Raw genomic sequence first — 20881 nt, forward strand, 5'->3', positions numbered from 1 at the left:
CATTTCAAAGAATACAGCAACTTGTTACTGGTTTATACAAGGTGAGGGATCAATTTAAAAGGATGTTAAAAATGTCATTTGTAGGAAGAACATTTTAGGACCTACTAAGGATTACTTGTCATACAGCTTCCTTGCCTCATACATTTTCCCATAATACATGGACTGGATTTCCTGGTTTCCATCTTTATAAGGAATCTGTTTTTCACTTTCGGCTGTTGTCATACATTATAAAAACTATCACAAATCCAGAAGACAACTGTAGTGGCTCTGATTCTACATCCTGTTCTGACAGTTCTCCTAAATCTGTCCTGAATCACCTCAGATTTATGACTGACTGGAACAAGCAGGATAACCAGGGTGGTTTCTTTTCCTTTATTTTTAAGTATGTATGAAACACAAAAGCTGGTTTTACTCTCTTACCTCTTTATGCCCTACACCATTCTTGAACATAAATGCCAGCAAAACAACCTTTATTCCAAAAGTAATTTACAGTATCCTCTCCAACCCTTTGGCTCCAAATGAAGGAAGTTCTGCGCCACAGGGAGCCTAACACAATTTATTCCTTTCCATCAGATGTCCTTCTAGCACACCAGTCTCTTGGGATACATTATCAATTAACTGCTCATTAAAATTTCATGCCTCAACCCTCTCCTCCTCCCCCCTCACTATTTCCCTTCTACCAACACACTGACCAAGCTAAAGGATCTAAAGCCCATCTCAAGGCCCATCTGCAAAATAGAAAGATTCCCAATCAATGACCATTTCACAGAACCTTTGCATGCACGGCCCCTGCATCTCCCACTGACAGCTTTTGTTTCCCCTCCTGCAAGGCTCTCCATCTGCCTCTTTGTGGAAGTGCCTCCTACAGTAATCCATATGTTGTAGCTGTCCATCAAAGAACCTGACCAAATGAAGAGGTCAGAGGAAAACCCAGTTCAGGAAGTCACAGGTCAAACAAACAAAGGAAGTCTCATTTCCATTCACTTGCTTTTTGAAAGCGGAGAATATGAGACAATCTCTGCAAGTTTGTCTATTACTGGGATTGACTTGGATAACAGAGAGATGCTGCTTCTGTTTAGATTCCTACTGGGATCACGGCAAAAAGGTAAAGGACCTATGGACGGTTAAGTCCAGTCAAAGGTGAATATGGAGTTCTGCTCTCATCTTGCTTTTCAGGATGAGGGAGCTGGCGTTTGTCCACAGACAGCTTTCCAGGTCATGTGGCCAGCATGACTAAAACGCTTCTGGCGCAATGGAACACCGTGACAGAAACAAGAGCACATGGAAACACATGAGAATGCTGGTGGCACTGTGGTCTAAACCACTGAGCCTCTTGGGCTTGCTGATCGGAAGGTCAGCGGTTCAAATCTGCCTGATGGTGGTAAGCTCCTGTTGTTCTGTCCCAGCTTCTGCCAACCTAGCAATTCGAAAGTACACCAGTGCAAGTAGATAAGTACGGCTGCGGCAGGAAGACAAACAGCGTTTCCGTGCACTCTGGCACTCATCACGGTGTCTCACTGTGCCAGAAGCAGTTTAGTCATACTGGCCACATGACCCAGAGAGCTGTCTGTGGACAAATGCTAGCTACCTCGGCCTGAAAAACAAGATGAGTGCCACACCCCCCAGTCGTCTTTGACTGGACTTAGCCGTCCAGGGGTCCTTTAACTTTTTTACCTTACTGGGATCACTCAAAGGAAAGAATAAATCAGGGATGGAGAGCCTGTGGCCCTCAAATGCTGTTGAACTCAACTGTCAACAGCCCTAAACCTGCATGGCCAATGGTCAGAGATGACGAGAGTTGAAGACCAGAAACATCAGGAAGGCCACAGGTTCTGCATCCCAGCCATAATGTGGTATCTTGAGTATAACCTACCTTCTTTGGATCTCTCTTTTATATTAACAAGAATGCTTCATGGTAGGTATGATATCTTTGTCATAAATGGACAATATTGAACATAAAAGACATTTTATATCAGGTTGTTGTTGTTGCTGTTGTTGTTGTTGTTTGCCATAGTTGCAGAATAAATGACTGATAGCTGAAATCTGAAATTTATTTGATTATTTATTTGTTTAGCTTCAGGATATAATATCCCTCTTTTGTTACTTGCAAACAAGATGAGAGCCATGAACAAAATGCCTACAGTTTGAAAGCTCTTCTGTTTACCAAGATCCTTATCCTTAGTAAAAACAGCTAATGGTTTTCTGTTAGGGCCTAGATTATATTTATTTTATAAAATTTATGCACCACTTGTTTGCTAAACAAACAACAACAAAACCCCTACTCCAAGCAGTTTTCAAAGAGAATAAAACAATAAAATTATCAATAAAAACCATAAAAAACAATTATTTAAAATATTTTAAAAATCAGCAATACACTAGAAGCAGATTAAAACATATATCAATATTTTTCATATCTGGGTAGGTTTGTCGAAACAAAGATGAAAAGCATCAGAGCCCTAAGGTCACTATTAATTCAATCAACAATCTAAATCAACACTAGAAAAAGAAGAAGCAGATGGATGAAAACACTCATATTATAGAATTTGAAAATAAAATTATGGAAGAGAAGGAATTTATTTGGGACGGGCATAGTGTGCGTAGGTATCAACGCTGGAGAGCTAAAAAGCTACACATAAAATCTGAGCTACTGTTTGAGCGGTACTATATGTATATATTATATGCTGAGATACCCAGATGTTTATGGACAGACTGTACAACGATATATGGACCTCCTGCATTTGCCATTGTGTGATTGTGAAACACTGATTGTGAAACACTGAAATAAACTCTGTTCTGTTTATTATATAAACCATTAGTTGCAACATATCATGACAGCTTCTCTGGTACAACTCAAACACACTTCATCAAAAGTTAATTGCACATTCCAGAAGAGTTCAAGAGCCAGAAAGGAAGACAATAAGACTTTTATTTAAATGCATAACTAAAAGTTGGGGTCTTTTTTTGTTTTTGTCAGACCTTTTCTTTTAACTACTCAACACCCATTAAGGACCATTTTCAAGGGGGAAACATATATTTCTCACAGTCATTGATTCCAATCACCATAGCAATTTTCACACTACACTGCACCCATCCCTCCTACTCTTTCTCTCCATCTTGCCTGATATGTCACGGATGAATATCCACTGGGAGGATCTTTTGAGTAGTTCACAGCCCTCAGGCTGTATGAATAAAATGCTGGTACTAAAATGGATGTTACAAAAAAGCATTATTATTAGATGGCTGGTTCTAAAACTGCACACAGACCAAACAATGAGATGTAAAAGGAACAAGCTACCGGTATATATTAGGAAATTTGGAAAGGTGGCATGAGCTGGCCAGTTCCCAAACATCACCATTGAGCATTGCAAATTGACAAAATTATTGTGTGGGTTATTGTTGTGTTTTTTTAAAAAAAAAATACCACCCAGAGACTGTGTGGACAAAATGATTCTTCCCAAGCCATTTCACTCCACCTTTTCAGAATAAGCACATGCCACAGCATATAAAATATAAACCACTTTGTGTTGCTATAGCAAAAGGCCAGAAGAGCAACAGCTGGCGTTGGAGCTCATCGTTCTTGAATCCAACAGTGCTAATAAACCAGGCATAGGCAAACTCAGCCCTCCAGATGTTTTGGGACTACAACTCCCACCATCCCTAGCTAACAGGACGAGTGGTCAGGGATGATGGGAATTGTAGTCCCAAAACATCTGGAGGGCCAAGTTTGCCTATGCTTGTAATAAACACTATAGAGATGGTATGTACAGAAAGAGCCAGTGTGATGCAGTGGTTAGAGTTTTGGACTAAGACCGGGAAGACTCAGTCTCCACTAAGCCCCTGGGTCATTATCTCTCATGCCTAGCACACATTTAATGTTGTAATAGTTAGCATGGCCACAATGGCTGGGGCTGATGGGAGTTGTAGTCCACAACGCCTGGAGGGCAACAGGTTGATGAAGGCTATTGTAGTGTGCTATGAAGCTTCACAATTATAATGAGAGCCTCCAACCAAACAAATTATGTTCTTGGCAGCTACTGGAGGCGACAAGGAGATTTGCAATGTGATGTAAGACATCTGTGCAGCAAGTCCTTTTGTCCTCTGGACTAGATTGTGTACGTGCAGCAACTGGTAGTGGTTCTAAAGCAAAATCAGATAACCTGTGACCTTCCACATGTTGTTGAACTTCAACTTCCATCAGTCCACCCAGCATGGTCAGCAGTCAGGTAAAAAGCAGATTGGGCTATGGGAAGGGATTTCACATTTTGGTCCTTGGAAAATATTTATTTATTTATTAACTGCAACATTCATCTCTCTCTCCTATCCCATGGGCTTCTCCAACAGTGCTTTCAAATGGTGCCATTCTGTAGACTAAAGAGATTCTCCTCACAGCATGAAAAGGAAATCTCAACTGTGCTGCCCAAGCACCCCTTAGCCCTGCAAATAGTCAATGCAAATCAAGGAAGTGAAGTGCACAGGAAGATAGACTATACATATGAGGTTGCTAACATGTGTGGAAACACCTTTTATCACCTCTCCCTAAAGGCAGCAGCATCTGTCATTTTAAAATTAGCCGATTACTAATCTATAAATTCACATTCGGAATCGCTGCAGCAAGGTCTGGGTTTCTCTCTCCCAATCACATGCTACCGTATTTGGCTTCCATCTGTTCTACTGTTTTTCTCTCTCAAGGAAGGCACATAGGGGGCACTGGGATTTTGGTTGCTGATTTTTCACCTCTCCACCATGCAATTTACAAACCAGTGTCCAAGGAACCAGGGCATGGTACTTGCACACACAGAAACACATTTTGTGACACCTGCACATGCAAAACAGCCACAAGTTTTGCCTGCAAGTTTCCCAACAGTATCTCAGAAGACTTTCTCAAATACTACAAAAAGGTAGCAAATGTTGTCCATACTTTGGTGGCCTGTCTGGGCTACTGTAATGCACTGTATGTGGGGTTGTCCTTGGAGACAGTCCAGAAACTGAAGCTAGTGTAGAGTGAAGCGGCTAACCTGCTAATGGGGAAGTCTAATGGTGTCACTGTTTCTGAAAGTACTGCACTGGCTGCCAGTGAGATACTGAGCCAAATTCAAGGTGTTGATACTAGCATATAAAGGCCTAAATGGCCTGGGACCAAAGTACTGCTCCTGGCAAACCTGATTATCACTGCTTGCGAATGTTTTCTCCAGTCTTAGGTTGAATTCAGGACTATGAGTCAAAGAGCTCAAGCAACCATTGCATGTCCAAGGAGAAAGATGGGCCAACTTTCAGAGTCTTGCTCACTTGCTCTGCTGCTTGGTCTGTGAATAGACTGTGTCACCTTAAAGAACCCATTTAAGTTCCCAAGCATTACAACCAAAATTATTAAGCTGCTCTCTTTCACTCATGAGGCAATGAACATATGAGGAAATGTGTGGTGTAAAGGATATGGTATCCTAAGGGATTTCACCCAAGGGTCTGCACATGTCTGACACATTGCATATGGGACAATTTCTATGCCTTTTACAGTTCTTTAGAAATGAAAGTTTCTGCAGATGTAGCTTCTCACATCATAGGGCACCCAGTGCTGGAAGAAGTGCAGAAATTCTCCCTTTGGCACTCCCACCCCCATTAAACCAGAGCCTTGTGCTGTAAGCAATCTGACACGACCATCTTCTCTTTAAATTCTAACTCACAAACAGCTTGAATAATGATTTCCGAATTGCTAATATAGTGCTTCCTCTCGAATCCTGCTTTCTGTACTGCTTGGCTATCCTTCCTGGCTCATCTGCTTAAAGATGCTGAGCACATGGAACCGTGGCTAAGGTTAACATATGCAAACAAAGCACTGTCCTGAAAGGATGCAGATGGAACGCACTGAAGTATCCATTTGGCTGAATCCACCAAAGTAACTGGGCTAGTCTCCTTTCTGCTCATTGTTTGTGATGCTAAATAATGGTGACCAGAGCATGGGTTACATTTCAATTTGTGTCTCGGTGGTGGTGGCAGCAGCAGCAGGAGGAGGAGGAGGGGAAGAGCAAAACCAAGGTTGAATAGCTGTGAACTAATTCAGCCTCTCAGAGGCTGTGGCTCATGTGGCTGTCTGCAACAAATCCCTACAGCCAAAGATGCTCAGAGGCGGCAGAGGACAGAATCGCACAAAGCCCCCTAACCTTTCTCTGCATCCAATTAGAAATCAGAAAGATTAGAAAGCTGGCTGCACGGATCGTGCAGCATGTCAAGAAGAGACTGATGAAGGATAAGGATATTTAAGGACATGAACTGTCCTCATTTATTAAACCCAGAAGCAAAACCCACAATTTGTAATCAATGTGGGAGAGGGAGGGGAAAATATTCTGCTGAGCCACCTCATGCTTACTGCCCTTAAAATTCAAAGCATGAAACATCTCCTTCTGCCAAGTCTACTCCAGTGTTGGAAGGAACTTTCAGAATTGGGAACAGTATTGAATAAGAACACAAGAAAAGCCATGCTTCATCAGTCCAAAGGCTGATCTAGTCCAGTATTCTGTTCTTATAGTGTCCAAACAGATGACCACTAGTAGGACATTAGTACAACACCTTCTCTCCTACTAGGATGTATTTCCAGCAACTGGCAGTCAGTGGCATGGTGCATTTGACACTGCAGGTAGTGCATAGTTATCGTGACTAGTATCCATTATAGCTGTTAAGTTGGCAGCCATCACTGCATCTTACAGTATCAAATTTCATAGTTCATGCACTGTGTGAAGAAGTACGTCCATTTGGCTGCTCTTGAATCTCCCACCATTCAGCATCACTGATGCTTCTAATATTCTGACGGTGGGGGGGGGGGGCTTTTCTTTGCCCACCTGCTCCACATCACCCACAATTTTATATACCTCTGTCATGTCCCACATATTCCCATTCAGTTATTGAATATTCTGAACTTTTCTCATTGCTGATTATCATGCAATCATCATGAGGATAGTATCCACTATTTTCCAAGTCTTCTGATGTAAGGATGCATATATGATTTACAAAGCTAGTCAAATGGACTATGACAACATCATCATGATGGGAGATATGAATGGGGTGGCATCAACCAACATGGACAAGTCTCAAAGTCAAAATGTGACAAAAGACGGCAGACTACCTAAAACTTTTTTTGAACTGACTGACAATATGGACTTGATTGACATCTGGAGGACAAAGAACCCCCTGGGAAGAGAGGGAACATTCTTCTCTGAAGCCCAACTGACATGGACAAGAATTGACCAAATATGGATAACTAGAGGTCTGGCACCCAAGACGAGAAAGGTGGAAATCTGCCCAAAGACCTGCTCCGACCATAACGCTGTAAAGATGGACATGAGACTAATCCCAACCGGATCCTTCAGATGGAAGATGAATGACAACCTGTTTAGAGATCAGGAGATTACCAAAAAGGCCCAAAAAGCTTTGAAGGACTATTTTGAGATAAACTTGAACACTACGGTGGAAAAAAGAATCATCTGGGATGCAAGTAAGGCGGTCATGAGGGGGTTTCTGATACAACAGAATGCTGCAAAGAAAAGAGCTCAAAATGAGAAAAAAGATAAGATCTTGGAGAAAATCAAAGATTGTGAGAAGAAGTTAAGAGTGAAACCGAAGTCAAAGGAGATTTTGAAAGAAATTAAATTTCACCAAGCACAATACTCCAAATTGATAAATCAGGAAGTGGAGTGGAAAGTTAAGTTGATGAAACAAAGATCATTTGACTCGGCAAATAAATGTGGGAAACTGCATGCATGGCAGTTGAAAAAGAGACAAAAATTAAATACAATCACTAATCTAGAGATTGAAGGAAGAAATATTCAGAACCCCGTGGATATTAGGAAGTCTTTCCAGAGATATTTTAAACAATTATATACCCAAGGGCCGCAAAATGAGGCGGAGATAAAACAATTTTTGACAAAGAACGGATTACCAAGGTTGTCTCAAGAAAACAGATCAATCCTGAATAGTAAAATAACACCACAAGAGATTGAAGTTGCTATTCAGAACATGCAACTGGGCAAATCCCCAGGGCCTGATGGGCTTACCTCCAAATATTATAAGACATTGAAAGATCACTTGATACACCCACTAATGGAGGTTTGCAATGAGATTATGGAGGGGAAGAAAGCACCGGAAATGTGGAAAGAAGCTTTCATCACATTGATACCCAAATCAGAATTGGAAAAGACACAACTTAAGAATTACCGCCCGATTTCCCTTCTCAATGTGGATTGCAAAATTTTTGCAGACATTTTAGCAAATAGATTTAAAAAGGTTTTAAGTGAGGTGATCCATAAAGATCAGGCAGGCTTTCTCCCAGGAAGACATTTGTTTGCCAACACAAGGAATATTATTGACATTTTGGAACTTCTGCAAACAAATATTAACACAAGAGCAGTGTTAATATTTATAGATGCGGAGAAGGCCTTTGATAACATTTCTTGTAAGTTTATGAAGAAAAATTTGGAAGGGATGGGAGTGGGACGGGGATTTGAAAATGGGATAGATGCAATCTATTCAGAACAAAGGGCCAAATTGATAGTTAACAATGTGGTGACAGAAGAGTTTAAAATTGAAAAAGGAACACGACAAGGTTGCCCTATTTCCCCTCTGTTATTTATCTTGGTCCTGGAGGTGCTCCTTAATATGATCAGAGGGGACCGGTTGGTGGAAGGAATCCAGGTCGGAGCGAAACAGTACAAACTTAAAGCATTTGCAGATGACCTAGTTTTGACTTTACAGGAGCCAGAATCTAGTACAAAAAGGGTATTACAATTGATTCAAGACTTTGGCCGGGTAGCGGGATTTAAACTAAATAAACAAAAAACTAAGGTACTGGAAAAAAATTTGACGACTTCAGAGTCAGAGAGGTTTCAGAAAGAGACAGAGTTAAATGTGGTTAAAAAAGTAAAATACCTAGGGGTCAACATAACAGCAAAGAATCTGAGTTTATTTAAAGACAATTATGAAAAGTGCTGGTCAGAAATCAAAAGGGACTTAGAAAGTTGGTCAAGACTGAAACTCCTTGTTGGGCCGAATTGCTGCTATAAAAATGAATGTATTGCCAAGGATGCTGTTTCTTTTTCAGACTTTACAGATTGTGGACAAAATGGAGTGTTTCCGGAAGTGGCAAAGAGATCTCTCTAAATTTGTCTGGCAGGGCAAAAAGCCCAGAATTAAGTTTAAAATACTAACTGATGCTAAAGAAAGAGGGGGGTTTGCCCTGCCAGACTTAAGGTTGTACTATGAATCAGCAGCTTTTTGCTGGCTGAAAGATTGGCTGCTTCTTGAAAACACAGATGTTTTAGATTTGGAAGGATTTAACAATGCTTTTGGATGGCATGCATATTTGTGGTATGACAAGGTTAAGATTCACAAGAATTTCAAGAACCATATTGTAAGGAAAGCAGTGTTTAATGTCTGGACAAAATATAAAGACTTATTAGAAAATAAGACCCCGAGGTGGTTATCACCTATGGAAGCTAAAGCAGTGAAAAGACCCAATATGGAGGTCAAATGGCCGAAGTACTGGGAAATATTAGAAAGAGATGGAGACAACTGGAGATTGCAGAGTATGGAGAAACTAAAAGATAAAGTGCGAGATTGGCTACATTATGCTCAGATTAAAGAGGCTTTTAAACTGGATAAAAAGTTAGGATTCCAGGTGGAAAAATCGAAATTGGAAACAGAACTGTTAGAACCTAAGACTAAATTACTTTCAAGAATGTATAACTTGCTGCTGAGGTGGAATACACAGGATGAAACGGTTAAATCAGCTATGATAAAGTGGGCACAGGACATTGGGTATAATATCATGTTTGCTGACTGGGAAAAGTTATGGACCACCGGTATGAAGTTTACGGCATGTAATGCCTTGAAAGAAAATATTATGAAAATGATATATAGGGGGTACATGACCCCAGTCAAGCTAGCAAAAATATACCACCTGTCAGATAATAAGTGTTGGAAATGTAAGGAAAATGAACGTTCTTTCACCTCTGGTGGACTTGCCCTAAGGTTAAGGCCTTCTGGGAAATGATATATAATGAGCTGAAAAAGGTATTTAAGTATACCTTCCCCAAGAAACCAGAGGCCTTCCTTTTGGGCATTTTCGGCCAGAGGGTGCTAAAGAATGATCGAACATTTTTTATGTATGCAACAACAGCAGCAAGGATACTAGTAGCGAAATATTGGAAAACTCAAGATTTGCCCACGCTGGAAGAATGGCAGATGCAACTGATGGACTACATGGAGCTGGCAGAAATGACTGGCAGAATCCGAGACCTGGGAAAAGAAGCAGTGGAGGAGGATTGGAAGAAATTTAAGGACTATTTACAAAGACACTGTAAACTATATGAATGTTAAGAAGGATGAGCGATTTGAAAACAACAGGGCACCATAAAGTTAGTCGAAAAGAGTATGAGAATGAGTGGATTCTATGAGAATAATAAATTTTGAACAAATAATATGTTAAAATTAGGTATTTAAGACTTAGATTATATTCAAAGTTAGGGACAAACTATTGAAAATGTGTATAATAAGAATGGAAATAAGGTGACAAATTGCTGATTAAAGTTTTATTAAATATGGAATGCAGGAGCGGGAGATGTGAGGAAGTCCAAAGATGAAGAAAAGTTGGTTATTACATGATGCTAATTATTATGTTTGTTCTTGTTATTTGCATATGTTGTTTCTTTTTTTTGTATTTTAAAGAAAAAACCCTTAATAAAAATTTATATAAAAAAATACAAAGCTAGTCAAATTAGAGAGATCAAGGTTTAATTTTCTGCTCTGATCCATTCCCCTCACAAAGAAATAAAGCTGTTTGCACTTCACTGGCTTATAGCAGTGTTCTGAGAATAAATTCATCAAAGTTATGACCTGTGAAACAGGCATTAGATTAATTTGACACCTTAAAATGTTACACAGACAGCTCTGGCTCTTCCAAACATATGAGCTAACATAAGCTGGCATCAGGGATGAACAAACAAAAGTTATGATGCAGAGGTTCAACTTAAATAAGCAGGAGGTCTCCTCTAGGTCCAATGCCACCTTCTCCAACCTGGTGGTTTTTAGATATTGTTGGATTACAATTCCCATCATCCCGTACTATTGGCTATGCCTCTGGAGATGGCTTATCTAATGGTTCTAACACACCACAGGCCTTGTAGGGAGGGGGAATTCTCATAATTATTTTGATAAAGTAGAATGTCTTACCTTAATACTGTGGTTCCGGGTGTTTGTTTAAATACTCTTGTCTTAGTCCCGGGTTAATACTGAACAGTCTATAGAACAAGAAAGAAATAACAAAACTGAATACCCAGCTTGTAAACTGATAACAAACAAACTCTCATTCTGTCCATTAATGAAATAAGACAACGATCCACCACATCCACTGCCATACCTGCAGATGTAAAGATGTAAAGTATTGCTGACAATGTATTCCAAACCTCTGGCTAATCCCACTCAGTGATTTCATGTATATGTTAAACAGCATGCAGGATAAAATCAAACTCTGAGGAACCCCACATTGAAGGCTCCAAAGTGCCGAAGAGCAGTCTTCAAGCATCACTCACTAGAAATGACCTTCCAAGTAGGACTGGAACCACCGCAAAGCAGTGCCACCTGACTCGGACAACCACTCCAGAATGATACCATGTTCAATGGTATCGAAAGCCATTGAGAAGTCAAGAAGAATTATAAAGACATATTTCTCCTGTCTCTCTCCTGACAGAATACAGGGCAACCAAAGCAGTTTCTCTGCAAAAACTAGGCCTAAACCCAAATTGAAATGCATCCAGAAAACCAGTTTCCTCCAAGAGCACCTGGATCTGGTATTCAACCACCTGCTCAAGAACCTTGCCCAAGAAGAGTTGATTGGCCCTTAAGGTCTTTTCTTGGTGGTCACAAAACCTCTGACCTCTCCCTCACTTCTCACTTCCCTTTTGGTCATGAGGTGGTGAGGATGGTTACTTTGTTCTCCTTTAAAAGAGAGCAGAAAGAGGAAGTTGGAAGAATGACACCCTTCCCTACTTTGTCTTTCAGCTCTATGTGCTTCAATAGTCAAATTAATTCTACTAGATTTGACTTTTACACAGATCCCTTAGAAAAGGGAAGTGTGCATGCATGTGCTTTCTTTCTTTCTGTCTGTCTGTCTCTAAGGAGGAAGAGCTGATCAGGGTTGAGGTGCAGGGAGAAATAAGTGATGAAAGGAGTAGCAACGACAGCACTCACTCAAAAATGCAGATGTGCCTAAGGGCCTAAATGTGTTGGCAACCTGTTATCTAAATCATGCAAAATGCCCAGTACTAATGAACCCGCATAGCTTTCTTGTGAGGATCAGTTATATGGCTATTTAATAAAACAAAGGTAAGAAGAAAGCAACTTATGGGGCCACCTTGTATCTACAATACAAGAAGCCTCCTGTCTAAGACCCTTCCGGTCTGAGTGTGAACTTTTTCTTCACTCAGCAGCTCTAGGGAGATTAATAATAATAATAATAATAATAATAATAATAATAATAATAATAATAAATAGCCCCAAGTATCATTTCCACTTCTATGAGGGCATTCATTGTCACTGCCTGTGTGAACTATTAGCTGTCAACTTTAATAATTATTAATTTATACATGCTAGCCACTTCATTTGACATCTGTGAGGGAAGCAATTCCATACAACAGCAAAGCCTTTAACCTGTGACTACACAATGCAAATGTCTCCTTTAGGCAGATTTGGTTTCACATATATACACAGCAACATTTTGTTTCTAAAATCGTTAAAGGATTGAATTCTTTGGAGTCCTCATAATTTCCTCATTTTGTGTCTGAATAATTAACTACAGGCAGGATCTCATATAACATTTTTTTTTTTTTTTGCTATCCAGTAAAAGCTGACTAGGGACGCAGGTGGCGCTGTGGGTTAAAGCCTCAGCGCCTAGGGCTTGCCGATCGAAAGGTCGGCGGTTCGAATCCCTGCGGCGGGGTGCGCTCCCGCTGCTCGGTCCCAGCGCCTGCCAACCTAGCAGTTCGAAAGCACCTCCGGGTGCAAGTAGATAAATAGGGACCGCTTACCAGCGGGAAGGTAAACGGCGTTTCCGTGTGCGGCTCTGGCTCTGGCTCTGGCTCTGGCCAGAGCAGCGATGCCACGCTGGCCACGTGACCCGGAAGTGTCTCCGGACAGCGCTGGCCCCTGGCCTCTTAAGTGAGATGGGTGCACAACCCCAGAGTCTGTCAAGACTGGCCCGTACGGGCAGGGGTACCTTTACCTTTACCTTTACCTGTACTTTTACCTTTACCTTTAAAGGTACCCCTGCCCGTACGGGCCAGTCTTGACAGACTCTGGGGTTGTGCGCCCATCTCACTTAAGAGGCCAGGGGCCAGCGCTGTCCAGAGACACTTCCGGGTCACGTGGCCAGCGTGACATCGCTGCTCTGGCCAGAGCCAGAGCCAGAGTCGCACACGGAAACGCCGTTTACCTTCCCGCTGGTAAGCGGTCCCTATTTATCTACTTGCACCCGGAGGTGCTTTCGAACTGCTAGGTTGGCAGGCGCTGGGACCGAGCAGCGGGAGCGCACCCCGCCGCAGGGATTCGAACCGCCGACCTTTCGATCGGCAAGCCCTAGGCGCTGAGGCTTTAACCCACAGCGCCACCTGCGTCCCATAGGGGTACCTTTACCTAAAAGCTGACTAAATTCACATATTTTAGCTCAGTATATCAGCACAGTTTTATTAAAATAACATAAAAAACAATGGAAGAAGTAACGGTCTAGACACATACGGTTAAACATTGTTAAACACTTAAGCCATTCTTTACAAAACTGATTTCCATGTTCTACCAATGTGGAGTGTTAGGGGAAGGGTAGTACCTCTGGTGTGGGATATACTGTGCTCCTTTGGTCCCCACCCTGCACTCAGCTTTCACCTGTAGCTCCTAGAAGCTGCCAGCAGGCAACAGCAGCCACATCCTAGAAACGGGTTCAACTGGCCGGCTAAACCAGGTAAAGGTAGCTGATGGGTCTCAGATCCTCAGTGAGTTAGGGGTGTCCCTCCATGTGAAGGTAGGCTCTGACAGATTGAGCAGATGAGACCAATAGTTGGTCCAATGGTCAAGAACGTGGTGACTGCACATGCTGTATAGCAGCCTTTCTCAACTTGTGAGTCCCCAGATGTTGTTGAACTACAACTCCCATCACCCCGAGCTAGCAAGGCCAGAGCTCAGGGATGATGGGAGTTGTAGTCCAACAACATCGGGGGACCCACAGGTTGAGAACCACTGCTGTAGAGGGAAGTGAGGGGCAAATGGGGCTCATCAGCGTGGAAAGGTAGCCCATCTAGTAGGAAAACTTTGATCCTAAACCTCCACTGCCTTGCAGCTATCCTCATTCATGAGAAAGGCTTCAGGAGTAAATCCCAAGGAAAAGCATGTACCCACTGCTTTGCTGCACATCTTCATGAGAAGAAAAGGCTAATGAGTAAACCCTACAAAAACCCAGACTGGAGTTTCTAAGACAGTTGGATGGCATTTTTTACAGCTCCTGGTAACTCCTGGAGTCAAGCTGGTGCCAAATATATTGCTCTGCTTTCCTTTGGACCACATTAGTGAGGTCGAGAGAAGGGTCTGGGCATCCAAGGATGCGCCATAATCTCAAGCTAGGGTAGAATATGTTTACACCCCTCAGCTAAAGATGGAAGTGAGAAAATACAAGGTCAACAACTCTAATCTCAATATGTTTTCAGGATGCAAGTCCCACAGATTGCACTGGAAGCAAGTTTTACTATGTAGATAGTGGGTTGTCCTAAACATGCCTAAATTATTCTGAGTCAGAAATGATGTCCTATCCAAGAAAATAAACAAATTCTGGGAAAGAGAAAAACAGCCCTTGAATGACCAGCTTTGTGAAGACCCCCTAGGTATAACTATATTCTGTGAAATCTGTCTCTCCTCAGATTTCAGTGTCAGAAGTTTCCCAAGCAGCAGATCTAGTAAATTTACAGCATTAACAGTGTAAAAATACAGTTGTCATACCTCAAGCAATACTGCTCTTCCACCAATTTTTCAGAAATGCAAAACAGTTTGTGTGAATAATAATCTATACTTAAAAACAAGGAAGTCTTTTCACAGAAGAGTAAAGTCACTGCAATGATTACATGGCAGTATGGTTACAAATGTCTGGTCATTCACTCCAGGAAGCTGTACTTATTTCAGGAAAAAGCTAAGTATTTGAGTCTAGTCCAGAGGTACTATAGAATCCTAGCCAAGTTCAATATGGTTATTAAAGTTCTCTAGACATGTCTCAGTGCCACCCAGCACTGTGCACCCTTTTGAACAGGAAGATTAAATACACATTTAAGTTGCCCTCCTCTTCCCAATGTCCATTTTCCCAAAGCACATCTGGTTTCCATGTGCTGCAAAAATGCCTTTGACATTTCTTTAAAAACCCCAGGCCCTTCAAACAGCTGTGACAGACTAAAGGAGCACTGAATCTGACATTCTATCCTTCAGCTATCTGACGTGCAACCTTTAGATAACATTGCAAAGCGCAAACGTGGGTGTGGGGGAAATGAAACAATTAAGCGAAAACTCAGGGAGACAGGCAGAAGTGGTGAGAAAGCTACAAGAACTGGATCATCTACCTGGTTATTTTAAGAGCACAAGACTGCCTAGCAGCCTAATGCCCATTCCAATTCCCTCTGCTTTTCCTCTCAGGAATGCCTTCAGATGTCACATGGGGGAGAAACACTAAAATAATCTCTGATCTTCTAGTAAGCAGGTCCATTTGTCCATCCTATTGGTTCCATCCTATTGGTTCAAACACCTTCTAAACTGTGAGGTACTACTGTGATTGCATGCACCCTCACTCCCAGAGGCAATAAGCTAATACAGTGGTACCTTGAGTTACAAACACCTCAGGTTACAAACGCTTCAGGTTACAAACTCCGCTAACCTGGAAGAGTTACCTCGAGCTGAGAACTCTGATCCAGGATGAGAACATAAATCATGTGCCAGTGGCGCAGTGGCAACAAGAGGCCCCATTAGTGAAAGCATGCCTCTAGTTAAGAACAGTTTTGGGTTAAGAACGGACCTCCAGAATGAATTAAGTTTGTAACTAGAGGTACCACTGTACATCAAAACAAGAAAATGGAGAAGCAACCTGTGCTAAGATATATGCTGCCTAGTCCCTTCATGATTCAGCATATTGTGAAGGCCACTTTGGTTTAACCCATAGCCAACCATACTTTCCCCTTCCTTCAGTATTCAAAAACCAACATAGACTCAGTGGCATCACTGTTTGGACCTTTGTTTCTGTAAATGCCACTTCTTCTGATTAGCTTCAGTCTTCTAATAAACTTACTACTAGTGTACAGAAAACTCTATATGATTCTGGGCTAGGGTATCTTAAAAGTCACATGTGCCCCTGCATCCCACCCTGGACTCTTAGATCTGTGAATGAAAATCTGTTGATGGTACCACATGTCCCTGTGGTAAAGGATGCTGTGATTCGAACAAACCAGTTCTCTGGAATCCTCTTCCCTTAGAAGTGTAGAAAGTCCTAACATTGTTATGTTCCAACATTTGTTGAAAACTTTTCTTTCCAGCCAAGGTAGTCTATTTTATTTCTCTAATTTTAAATTCTTGGTTTTTTATGATTTAATACAATGTTATGTTCCCTATTGTGTTTAACATCTATCTCTGTAAACCACTTGGGGATTCTCTGAATGCTGAGTGGTTTATAAATCCTAAAAATGAGAAAATTAAAAAACAGTATTTTCTGTTAACACTTTTTCACTTTTAACTGCTATGTTTTGAAATCTCATATAATCAGGCTCACCAGCTTCAGTATACAGTAGTATCTCGGATTACAGACACTTCAGGTTACAGACTCTGCTAACCCAAAAATAGTACATCGGGTTAAGAACTTTGCTTCAGGATGAGAACAGAAATCACGCGGTGGCATCAGGAGGCCCCTGAGCTAAAGTGGTACCTCAGGTTAAGAACAGTTTCAGGTTAAGAACAGACCTCTGGAAAGAATTTCCGGTAAGTTCTTAACCCGAGGTACCACTGTATCATCAAATAGTTACTTCGGGATTGGATATACAACACTTTTTCATTAAGACTTGCTTCCCTAAAATATATGTCCCCCCCCCCAACACACACACAAATAAAATGCACATTCTTGTGGGCATTTCTTGAACCAAAGCTGCTTTGCAAAATTTGAAAAGATATGTGATCTATCTGCATTCTGATCTGCGTCCAGGACTGGTGAATTGGGTTGCTTCAGTTTGAAATACAGCCCAAACCAATTTCTCTTCCATCCCTAGTATGCTCATCTGATGGTGAAACCAACTTCAAGCATATACTGTTTGGGACATTAAAACAATTGTCTTTTGATATAGACATGTGCTGTTCCACAATCTCCATCCCTCCCATCTTGCTTGAGAGTGCCACTGTTTACACTCCCTCCTCAAATATATTTAAATAGTAGCTTGAACAGAATGAATCATTGAGCTCACGGGGCGGAGACATACACACACTGGACTGTTTGTTTACTTGAATGTTTAATTCATGGATGTTTGTGTTGCGTCATTCTTTAAAAATCGTGAAACAGTTTTGCAAAGATTCAGGTTGGTGACTTAGCAGATCTCTCTCATAATCATGTGTGTGTGTGTTAACTTTTGTGATTTAAAGGTGGACTCTTGATCCAAAGTTATGGTAAGAAAGAGATACTCAGATGCTTCTGAACACTAAGTAGAGAATAAACTCTGGTCTTTGTTTATGCATACCACTCGTCTCCCAGAGTTTCCTTTACCAAGGCTCAATTTCAACGTTATTTACACCATACACAGATTTCTGGGAAGAGAAATGCATACCAGCATCCCTTATCTATTCCACTTTCTCCTAATATCATTCCTTACTTAGCATCATAAAACAGTTAATCTTCCTCACTGCCAAATAGCAGGTTGTTTTCTTCAAAGTCTCTGACTTTTGGGAACTGAATATTTTCTCACTATTTATTTGCATCCTGGTAACACAGAAAGGGTTTCCAACACATCCCATCCCACCCCATCTGGTTTTTGAATCCCATCCAACCAGTTTAATTACTGTTAATTGGCTCAAGCGATTGGCATTAGCTTAACTAAGTAGGCACAAGTGGCTTTTCTCTCCTGTGGGATCAAACGACTGTAGTGTTGAACTAATATATCTTGCCACAACATATAAATACAGGGATAAGTTTACTGGATGGATTTCAGGCCCATTGATCTCTGTATCTCCTCTCTGATGGTGGAAAATGCTTCAGAGAAGGCCCAGCAGATCAACCAAAGATGGCACTCTCATGTTTTGCCCAGCTACCATGAGTGGTTTAATATGCTTTTCAAGGTACCTGAAGAAAGGGAGAGGCCAAAAACTGAAATGGTTTTCTTGGAAGAGCCAAGTATTTCAACATACAAAAGAGTAAAAAAAATAATTCATTGCTATGCATAGATTCTCTCATTTAAATGTTGCCTTGCAATCTAAAGAGAACATTTGGTGGCAAGGCAGCTCCCGGGTCCACTCAGCACATCTGCCATCATTATCATCAAGTATGACAAATGCTTCAGAGAAATTCTGTAGCACGTATAAGTGTGAAAATGGTAGCAAAAACAACTGGCTTGTGCAGCAAAAGGGGAGACAGCGGGGGTGCTGGCTGGAAACAATCATCAAGTCTCACCAACATGGTTCCTCCTATGTCACTCACAAAATGTCTCAGTACATATCTCCTTAAGAATCTAACACATGAGTGACTGTTTGCTCTTCCTGTTCAGTTCCAGTTTGCACTGGCTCAGCCTCTCCTGTATTAATCAAAAACACTTCCTTAAACATGCCCACATGTAATTGGATACCAGGATTAGACATCCACCCTCCCATCCATTCTGAAGAGATGCAAAGAGCTTCTATTTGTGAGGGAGCACGATGATGGCTGATGTAGCTGTGTTTCCCCCCACTGATGGTGGTGGGTGATGAGATGCCCATGCCATTGTGAGACCCTGACTCTTTCCTTGCGCTTTCAGGTATGGCAGCCTTTTTATGACTTGCCACCCAGCTCCCAACAGCAACCATTTTTGTGACTGGCTTCTACAGCACTTTCTCAAAATTCTAAATGTGTCCTCTGGCCTAAAAAGGCATCTCAGGTTGCACTGTGGGATGAGTTTGCTGCTGCCAGGGAAAGGATGCTGATGCCCTGGTGGGGTGCTACCTGACAAGGCTGGCTTATCAAACAAAAACATGGGGTGGGGCAGGATCACTTACATAAACCATAAGGGCTGGCGGGTTGGCCCTTGCAGAAGCCGGACTACTGACTCAGGCAGCATTCCACCTGAATGGCTTAGGTGTCCTGGTTGTGGGGGCCCTCCCTCTTTTTGCTAATAGAGTTCACCCAGGGACTTCCAGCACATAAAACACTGTTCCACGAGACCAGACCCTCCTGCAGCCCCAGTACTTCTGGCATCTTTTACTGGATCCCAAAACTGAAGGTGTGGAGACATTATACCCCATGATGTGTCTGAAGCCTATCTGTTGCTGCAGTTAAGAGGTTAGGAACTGTTCTGTGACACTTACAGCGTGGGTTTGAGTTCTGGAAGCTGTGTCTGCTGTCCGCAGCATAATATGTGGATTGGGGGGTTGGGGTTTGTAAGGTATGCAAAAGATGAGCAGGAGCATTTGTCTCTATTATTCTGGTGGCCTTCCTATCAACTCCTCAGGTGGGTCACAAACACTTATCCCAAGAGGGACAACTGTATTTTCTGTAGACATCTTGCCATGGAAGCTACGTGAGTTGCATAGGCTCTCCACACTCCTGCTTTTCTTTCTTCATCCCCCTTAAGGAGATTTGAACCCCTGTCAACAAGAATACCAGGGCCTGGCTGAACAGTGTTCCTATCGGCTGGGCCACCTGGGTCTGATTGAGTAGCAGCTCTCTAGCATGGTTTTATGCAGAAGTATTACTGGGTGGGTGTGTCCCCATCACTGTGGCTAGTCAACATCGCCAGCACTGTCCCAGATTGGTTGCCACTAGCAAGCTTTGTTTCCATGGATTCAGTGAGCAACTCTACAATCTTATGATTATTTATTTTCTGATTGTGTGTTTTCCCCTTCCGCTCCTGTTCTGGCAACATGCACAGGACAAGGTGGACTTTCCACCAGCACAGTGCCAGCGTTATCGCTTCCCTCCCCAGCATAATTAGAGAATAGGTTTGCCCTGCCCTTTACTAACAGCATGTTCTCATGCATGCCAAGTTTTTCCTGTTAATCTGCCCAGAAATTGGAGCTTCCAAGTGACACACTTGGGGAAAGGAGAACGAGAAACCTGACCTTTATGTTAGTGCCAACATGGAAACGGAGTTCTTTCGAATGAAAAACTTTCTTAAGCATTAAACTTTAAAAGTCATTGTAAGCACCACATTTCTTAAATATGAGAAACCATTTTTTCCAAGCATGCAAAGTTATACCTTGTTGCCATCTCCTGTTTATGGTATGTTTAGTAATCCTCAGACCAGTCACCGACGGATTCCCATTTAATTTGTTACAGTTTCATAACCAAAAAGAGACTGAATTTTTGCATCAGTCCTACTAACAAAGCTTTTTTATTAGCAAATAAATGACAGATTGCGTAAGAGCTAGGGTTGAATTGCTACTGGCTGTGACTCCTCATTTAATACATGTTCTTCCATATATGCTGCAAGTCAAACATGTACCCTGGTACCAACTACCTAATGTCAGGATTTTTAATGGCCATTCTGCTCATTTTATACAAGGTAATACGGTGTGCCATAAAACCACCAATTCTTTTAGCTAATGTATCAAGGGCTCTTTAACCAATAGATGGATCAATGCAAATGATGTTCAAACA

General features: G+C 41.7%; 1 protein-coding gene across 19 annotated transcripts in view; it reads right to left on the reverse strand.

Moving 5' to 3' along the window:
* The window catches only part of NFASC (neurofascin), a 177700-nt gene that overhangs the window by 111401 nt on the left and 45418 nt on the right, over positions 1-20881 (reverse strand). For all 19 annotated transcript variants that reach the window (XR_013840286.1, XM_079981921.1, XM_079981924.1 and 16 more), the window contains one exon: positions 11215-11282. The gene's annotated coding sequence lies outside the window, so the exon portion shown is untranslated. The remainder of the gene's footprint in view (positions 1-11214; positions 11283-20881) is intronic.

This window comes from Podarcis cretensis (assembly GCF_951804945.1).
Source record: "Podarcis cretensis genome assembly, chromosome: 6".
In the NCBI taxonomy this organism is placed as follows: domain Eukaryota; kingdom Metazoa; phylum Chordata; class Lepidosauria; order Squamata; family Lacertidae; genus Podarcis; species Podarcis cretensis.